General features: G+C 42.2%; 1 protein-coding gene across 3 annotated transcripts in view; it reads right to left on the reverse strand.

Annotated features, from left to right (window-relative positions):
* Positions 1 to 6,875, reverse strand: part of LOC103001871 (zinc finger protein 177-like) — a 33,646-nt gene extending 26,771 nt beyond the window's left edge. For all 3 annotated transcript variants that reach the window (XM_007169016.3, XM_057539690.1, XM_057539691.1), the window contains exon 1: positions 6,408 to 6,875. The gene's annotated coding sequence lies outside the window, so the exon portion shown is untranslated. The remainder of the gene's footprint in view (positions 1 to 6,407) is intronic.
* Between the last annotated feature and the right edge of the window lie 2,236 nt (positions 6,876 to 9,111).

Below are 9,111 nucleotides of genomic sequence, written 5' to 3' on the forward strand. Positions count from 1 at the left end.
CCAGGTTGAGGGGGTGTACTCCACTGGGATCTATTAACCATAGATTGTCCCAAAGACCAGGCAGCTGTTCTACTGATATGGGAGCCTAAACTTTGAGCCTAAACTTCATAAAAAAAATAAAAACCCTGCCGAGTTTAGCTACACACCACAGTTTAGGTAACTGTGGACTTATTATTGGTCTGGGTGCTTTCATTGGTTTACAATCCAGAGGCCCAAACCCTCCAAATAAGACAGTGTTTCAACCAACATGGCAAATGCTGAGATCCACATCAACTGGAGTAGGTACCCACTTGAAAAGTATACTCCAGTCTCACACTCAGCAACATCACCCTGGCCCAGGAGCTCACCACCAGAGATGACGTCACCCCAGGAGACATCACCCCAGTCTGAGATCTCGCCGTTGGAGATGACTTTGCCCCCTGGGCTAACCTGACCCTGACACTAAACCCCAGGGACTGTTTCTTCCAACGCACAGATTGGACATAGGACACTTTGTGCTTTTCTTCCTTTGATATTAGGAATTCTATTATGATTCTGAGTTCCTTGTCTGCTTAGCCCATGATCCAGGTATACTCCTTGCTCTCTGCCAAAACATACACCCCTACACTCCATGCCTACAGGGAAATCTGGTAGAGGTTACTAGTACCGATATCATTCCAAAAATTAATGGACTGTGTGATTCCAACTACATGACATTTTAAATTTTTTTTTTTAAATTTTTTTTTTTTTTTTTTTTTAAGGATTTTCTTTTTAATTAATTAATTTATTTATTTTTGTCTGTATTGGGTCTTCGGTTCGTGCGAGGGCTTTCTCCAGTTGCGGCAAGCGGGGGCCACTCTTCATCGCGGTGCGGGGACCGCTCTTCATCGCGGTGCGCGGGCCTTTCTCCATCGCGGCCCCTCCCGTTGCGGGGCACAGGCTCCAGACGCGCAGGCTCAGCAATCGTGGCTCACGGGCCCAGCTGCTCCGTGGCATGTGGGATCTTCCCAGACCAGGGCTCGAACCCGTGTCCCCTGCATTAGCAGGCAGATTCTCAACCACTGCGCCACCAGGGAAGCCCTACATGACATTTTAGAAAAGGCAAAAGTATGGAGTAGTAAGAAGACCAGAGGTTGCCAATGGTTGTGGGGGTCAGGGAGAATAGGCAGGACACAGGGTTTTTAGGGCAGTGAAAATACTCTGTATGATACTGTAATGAGGGAAACATATCATTACGTGTTTGTCCAAGGCCACAGAACGTACAACACCAAGAGTGGACTGTAATGTGATCTGCGGATTTCGGGTGATTATGAGGTGTCCATGTTGGTTCATCAACTGTAACAAATGTACTGCTCTGGTGGGGGATGCTGATAATGGGGGAGGCTGGGGGGAGAGCAGGGGACAGATGGGAACTCTCTGTACCTTCCCCTCCATTTTGCTGTGAACCTGAAACTGCTCTAAAAACAAAGTTTTCATTTTAAAAAGGAAAAGGAATTAGTGGAGATTACTGCTTTTCCCAGGAGGCACGTGCCTCATATTGGCCAACCCCTGGACCCTCTGGGAAGAGGGCCACCCACTCCATGATGCTTTCTTCCACTAACCGCCTCCAACTTTCCACCAAGACCTTCTGCGTTGCAGCCACCAGCACTCCTTCCCCTTGGTTCCACACACCACCACCCTTTACATATACTTTACTAACTTATCAGCTCATCCCCTCCAACACCACCACTGCCAGATGTGTCGCCCTGATATGAGAGTATTTCTAATCTACTCTACAACTCCACTAAGATATTGGTAGAGACTGCAAAAAATTTCAGATTTATTTTCTTGACTAATGCAATATAAATGGGAAACTTAAATTATGGGCTGGCCTACAAGGACTCCTCGTACTTTACCTGTGTTTCTCCTTTCCATTATCACAGTAAAATGTTTTCTGTGTTGGTTAGGGGAACTTACGCCACACTGTCTAAAAGTCTCTACTATCATTGCCCCAGTTTCCTTACTCTCATCAAAACACGAGTACCGACTGAATTGGACACTCACGCGCGCGCACACACACACACATTTTCTGTATATTATGATTTTTCACATCTGAAAAAATCCTTTCTGGCTGGGGAGAGACTGCTTCTTGGGGCTAGCCAACTCTGAGAAATAACAAAGGACTCAACCTGGAACATGACTTTGATATGCAAACTAACCAATAGAGAACCATACTATCTCCAGCAGACCCATCCACTGTAGGAGGCAATATTTCTCTGCCTTAAACATCCCAGGGCCAGGCAGCCGGCAACTAGAGACCACTCTTATACCCAAAGCCTGCCAAAATTATTCAAAGCAGTCAATCCTGGCTGTTTCCTCTGCCCTGCCTTGCCTTTCCCATGGAAACCCCAATAAAGGCAGTGGCCTAAACCTTCCCCTCTCTCCTGTGCCTTCTGCCTCTTGACCATCCTGGTGTTTTCCCACATCACCCTGCATGGTTACATCTTGCCTCGCCTCTAGGACCTAAGAGTATAATAAACTTTGTTATTTCCTGGGCCTCCAGTCTCCCCTTGTGGCAGCACCTGACTGACCATCTCATGAAAGAATATGTAACAGAGCTACTATTGCTTTCTTATTCACTGAGAAACTTTGTTCTGTAAAATCGGAGACTATCAGAGATTCACTGTTTGCAATTGTATCAGTAAGACTGAAACATCCCAATTTTGCCTGGAAGATATATATCATTATTTTGATATTTGACATCAAGAAGGAGTCTTGATTTAAAAACCTGGAACTGAGCTTCAAATAAAAGGTTTCTGGACACAATATTCCACATCTATCTTAATTTTATTGTTTCCAAGGAAACAAGAGCCTGGGTTGTTTGTAGTACGGACTTGATGTTAACCCCTTAACACAGTCCTGCTTTGCTTTGAGACTATCAAATTACTGCTTCCTTTAAATTTCACCTAAATGTCACAATTCTCAGAATCCAGTAAGTATACATTTTGCTTTGTTTGGTTGAGACATCCACGGTTCCTCTGCTATGCAGTCTCCCTCACTGCAATGAGTCAAAAAATCTGGGTTGTTTTGCACTACAGGTTTGCTCCTACTGTTATTAGGCTGCTTTGGTTAGGATAATTGGAAGCAACACAAATTCTATCCATAGAACACTAGTTGACTAAACTACCATACATGCACTAATAAAGGGCTCAGCAACCACAAAAAAAGGAAAATCACTATGAACTGATATAGATGGATTTCCAGTATATAGTTTAATTGGGGAAAGAAGTACATTCATGTGAAGGTAAAAAGAAAGAAAGGAAGGAAGGAATATATATATATATATGAATTTTGAGAAAGTTTACATCAGAAACTAATAAAATGGAAATGGTTAGCTACTGGTGGTAATGTGATGTGAGACTTCTGAATATACCTTTTTATACAGTTTTACCTTTGAACCATGAAAAAGTTTTATAAATTAAAAAAATAAGTTAATTCAGAAAGGAAGCAAACCTTAAAACTAAATGTAAACAGAAATGCACATAATAGTGTATCAAACTGATAACAAAACCATGAGAGAAAAGACTTAAGAGTTCATACAAATATTTGAGCACAGTACTATGAACTGCATATACTTAATATAAACCATTAAGGACAAAAAAATGCAAAGAAACTTAGTACTTTCTTGAGCAAGTCTACCGTTGGTAGTAATACTGGTATTATAATTTTTGAAACTACTGTACCCATACTGTTGGATAAAACAATATATTAATGGTATTACAAACCAAGGTTTTTATAATAAGAGAAAAGAGATACAAGTATAAAATAAAGAAAAAAGCACATATTAAATTTTTACTAGGAATATGAGTATGAACTTACAATATAAGAAAATATACATTTTAATTGGGTTTTTGAAGAATAACAATATGAGAGTATGCTCATGATAATAATTTATATGAAAAGGAGGATATAAAATTATAAATACAATCTGATTTCAATTTTGTCTCAAAGTATATATATATATTTTAGATAACCACTGAAAGGCCTAGATACAGTTATACCCCAGTAGCACTGAGCCTATCACAGAGACCTTGGTGTCTATAAGGAAAGAGGCTTCTTGGAGAAATCATTGATTACAGGTCTGTAACTGGAAAGTACAAAGTGAACTGGGGATTTACACTCAAAGACTAATAGGTATGTGTTGAACGGACACATGAATCAAATTAAAAGGACTACTCCTGGGGCTTCCCTGGTGGCACAGTGGTTGAGAATCCGCCTGCTAATGCAGGGGACACAGGTTCGAGCCCTGGTCTGGGAGGATCCCACATGCCGCGGAGCAACTGGGCCCGTGAGCCACAACTGCTGAGCCTGCGCATCTGGAGCCTGTGCTCCGCAACAAGAGAGGCCGCGACAGTGAGAGGCCCGCGCACCGCGATGAAGAGTGGCCCCTGCTCGCCGCAACTAGAGAAAGCCCTCGCACAGAAACGAAGACCCAACGCAGCCAAAAATAAATAAATAAATTTTTAAAAAAAACCTTTAAAAAAAAAAAAAAGGACTACTCCTGGCCAAGTTTGGGACAGCTTGAGCATCAAATGACAGCAACTGTTTATAATATGATGAATGAAAGAAAAATCCAGGGATATGTTGTGACACTCCGAAAGGGAAAAAAATATAGAGGGCAGGGGAAGTGGGGAGGGAAAGCTCTTGTTTATAGAAGACTGACAGCTAAAGAATGGAGAAGGAATGACAGAATTAGAAAAAAAAAAATACCATTTTGTAAGCCCCCAACGTAAAAACAGGTTGAAGCGAAGATCAACAAGTGATGTTAAAACCACTGATTGAAAGGATTGGGGAAGAGATTATTCCCATATTGCCAAGTATCACCCACAGATTGCCAAAAAGAAAAATGTGACTACACAAGAGAGAGATGGGCACCTTGACTAAATGCTTTCCATTCCTAATACGCAGTGGGACAACTTGCATTTATGTGCCTCCTGATGGGATACAATATGAAGTACACAACATCACCTAGGAAATTTTCACGTCTCTAAACCTGCAGTCTAACTTAGTAGCCATTGGCTCGCTCTATGTGGCTACTGTGAACATGAAATGTGGCTAGTGTGACTGAGGAACTGAATTCTTAATTTTACTTACTTTTAATTAAGTTTAGAAATAAAACTGCTCAGTTACTAAAAAACTTTTCAGCATGTTTGGAGCAATCTGGGTTTCCAAATCTACTTTTTCAACAGTAAATTTTATGAAAACTAAATACAGATCAAGAATTTCCAACAAAAATTTAGCATCCATACTGAGATGTGCTTAATGTAAAATACATACCAGATTCCAACAGTTAGTACAAAAGAAATGTAAAATTTTTCATTAATAATTTTATATTAGCTACATTAGTCATTAATTTCACCAATAATTATATATTAATAACTAGATAAATTGGGTTAGATAAGATATATTATTAAAAATAACTTCATTTTTTCCTAACTTGGCTACTAAAATTTTTAAAATTACATCTGTACTTCACATTATACTTGTATTAGACACTACTGCTCTAGACCCAATGTCCACTGTATGAGATAGACAAGTTAATTAAATGAAATCACAGGAAAACATCATATCAGAATGCCAACATTTTACAATACAAAAATCCTGGAATTGGCAGGAACCAAAAATACAGGCAAATGTTTTAGGTAAAAGAAATCTAAAACCAAAATGCAACGTGCAAATCTTATTTGGATCCTAGCTCTCCAAAAAACCGGACAACTATAAAAGATACTCTTGGAAAACTGGAAAAATTTTGATTTTCTTGGTGGACAATGCAGTTTTGTTCTTAGTAGGAGACTGTCCTCATTCTTAAGAGATGAACGCTGAAGATTAAAGGCGGAAGTGAATGTCTGCAATTTCCCATTAAATGGTTCATCATAATATATATAACGAGAAACAAAATCTTTAAATTAGTGAATCTAGATGAAGGGTTCATGGATGTTCGTTTTATTGACGCCACAGATTTTCTTTAGATAAGAATTTCAAGATGAGGGACTTCCCTGGTGGTCCAGTGGTTAGGACTCCACGCTCTCACTGCAGGAGCCTGGGGTTCAATTCCTGGTTGGGGAACTAAGATCCACTGAGCTGCGCAGCGTGGACAAAAAATAATAATAATAATTTCAAGATGAATACCTGAAAAAAAAATCCACCCGTCAAAACTCATCTTACTTACGGTAAATTCAATTCCAACTTCTGCTACTAACAGAAACCAGCCTGCGTCGTCTTCCTTCCCAGAGACTCCTATATTTTTGAAGCTTTGGGGCTTTACAGGGCTCTGATGTGGTAAATTTAGTATTTATATGAATTCCTTCACTCCTGCATTTATTTAGATCACACACACGTGCTGCCTAATAACCTGCAAAGGTTTCTCTTTCCAACGTAATATAACTTACCAAACTTCAATAACCGACACCCACGGCCGGAACAAAGCCACCGAGTGCTCACCGGGACCCGGGAACAGGGGGCCATTGGGGCCGGAGTCACCGTGACGAGAACGACGGAGATGCTATTCCTTTTCCTTGTGGAGAAAGAACCCAAAGGTTGCTCTGGAGCCTTTTGAAATCGGGAGCATCGCGGATGGAGACAAGGCCTGGCCGACCCGCCTCCTCCCAGAGCTGCCGCCCGGACCTCGGCTGGCCGAGCGGGCCCGGGCTCTCGGGGGAAGGGCCGCCGCCCGGGAGCGCCGGCCGGAGGCCGGGGCGGCCAAGTCAGCGCGCGAGGCCAGCGTCCTCTGACCTCAAGCCTCTTCTTTGGTGTCTTCCCCTCCTGCTTGACCGCACAGAGGAGGGACACACCAAGAGGCGAAAATTATACCTCAGACCCGCGCTGGAGCGCGAAGCAAAGACAGCCGCCGCCTTGCGCACGCGCAGATCCAAACGCGCACGCGCACTTCAAGGCTCCTCGCACAGCGTAAGGGGCGGGGCCTCGGAGGTTGGGCAGACGCCGGAGGCCGCTTTTCTTTCATCTCGGAGTAGAGGAGAGTTACTCTTTTCCTCCCGAGGTTTGGTGCTGGGGTGCTGGGTTAGGCCCCGGAAGGCGGGGCTGTGGCCCAGGAACTGCGTAGTGGTTTGTTTTCCTCCATAGCCCATGCGTCTTACATGTCTTACATGAATAACAATTGCTTTTAAATTTTGGTGCATAGTTGAATGCATCATACCTGTCATTGCACAACTCTTGCTGCACTTTCCCCACGGAGGTATGTATACAGTTACCGCCTAGCTGTACTTGACCTTTTCACATGGCAACATAAATTCACTGTGCACCATTCATTTTTTCAGTATAGTTTAGCTTCCTCTCTGTGATTCCCCTTACCTGGGAAGGGAGCTGCAAACCGCAGTTAGGGCGAGAGGGAGCAAACGCTTCTGCATCTCAGTCTGGGGCCTCTGACACTGGAGGTGAAGAGGTGACCCTAAGTTTAAATCTAAGATGGCTTCTGCTAACTATGTGGCTGAGGCTGTTGTCCTGAAGCAATGGGGAGATTCTTTAGCCACTGAGTTGCGAGAGTGACTGTAATACCCAGTTGGACTCTGGTTTCCATTATGCTTTTGAGCTTGACGATCCATTTTAGCTACCGACAGATAACGAAAACAGCTTATTGTAATTTGGGAGACCAAGAAATGTGGAGTTCTCAGTATTAGCCTGGAGTCAGTCAAAGGCTAACGGTGCAGTGACCTCTCACGGTAGAGATTCACGGGTGTTAATAATCATGTCATAGAAGGAGGCAAATAGTTAAGGTGTCAATGCACAGTCTACAGTAAGTTTTAGGAATCTTATAAGTCGTCTTTCAGTAAAAGGAAAGGGAATTTTTACTGGCTGTTATTCACTCTGGTGTGAGGGACTTGTTTCCCAGCGTTATGGTCACGAACTATATAATGAACCTACTAAATCTGATTGAATTGTAATTTATCCTCAGAAAGTTTACATCTTTATTATTTATTTTTGGCCGCTGCAGCTTGGGAATCTTAGTTCCCCGACCAGGGATAGAACCCTGGCCCTGGCAGTGAAAGCGTGGAACCCTAACCATTGGACCGCCAGGGAATTCCCAGAAACTTTATGGCTTTAGATAGCAACGTTTTCCAGAGATGAAGAGATTCCTCTTGAGAGGAGGTTAGATCAGGTGACTACACCTAGAATCAAAGTAGAAGAATAGGGAGGTCGAAAGTCTTGGAGATTATGGCTGAGAAACTGGAAGAAGTATTAGGGGCTTTTAGTGAAGACTTGTGGCATAACAGTCCAGGTGTATTGTATTGTCTCATGAAACTGAAATAGTATTAGGAGTCAGGATGTAAAGGATACTGGAGAAAGCTGAAGAGAGACCTGCTACTGTGAAGTATGTTGATTTCAGAGGTAAAGAAGCCAGAATGGCATTTGGTTTGGGGGCCACAGGAAATGTGGGCACACAGTAAAATTTATAGCCCTTAAGTTTTTTACAAAACAATATCAACTCTCATTTATTTTTTTAAGGGGATAGGATATTATTATTATACTAGTACAAGAAATGAGTAAGCTCTTGACTATGAAATCTGCAACAATAGGTCATACTGCCTCTAGTGCTTTGAGATTTGAGACTGGCACAATTTGCAGAGGCATTGTTATATTGATTCATAAGGGTTCTATAATCTTTCTTTTTCCCACATCTGTAGATGAGGTTGCCTCTGTAGATGAGACATCAGGTACTGAGGAAAGTAAATCAGAAAACTGAAGTAATTATAAGGGGGAAGTGAGTTGGAGACACAAGAGTGGAGAGTCCTCAAGGAAAGCCACTATAACTTAGTATATTAGGACATCAGAGCCTGAGAGATTAAACAACAACAAAAACAACAACAACATCTTTCAGGTGTGCACGTAGTATTGGCTCTTCATTGAGCCAAAAGTTCCCATCTAAAGGTTAGTGGGGGTGAAGAACTGAGAAAGATGTGTTGAGAATTAAGGGTCCCAAAGAGACAGGCAAGGTTGGGAGAAAGAGAGGGAGAAGGAGAGAATGTGAATATGTTTGGTTAGTAAGTCCCACCATCGAGACCTTTTTATTGCTCCAAGGAACGTTCATGGAAGACTGAGAGAAATTAATGGTGGAGAGTATGTCTCCAGTGTCTTCAA

This window comes from Balaenoptera acutorostrata, chromosome 2 (genome assembly GCF_949987535.1).
Source record: "Balaenoptera acutorostrata chromosome 2, mBalAcu1.1, whole genome shotgun sequence".
NCBI lineage: Eukaryota > Metazoa > Chordata > Mammalia > Artiodactyla > Balaenopteridae > Balaenoptera > Balaenoptera acutorostrata.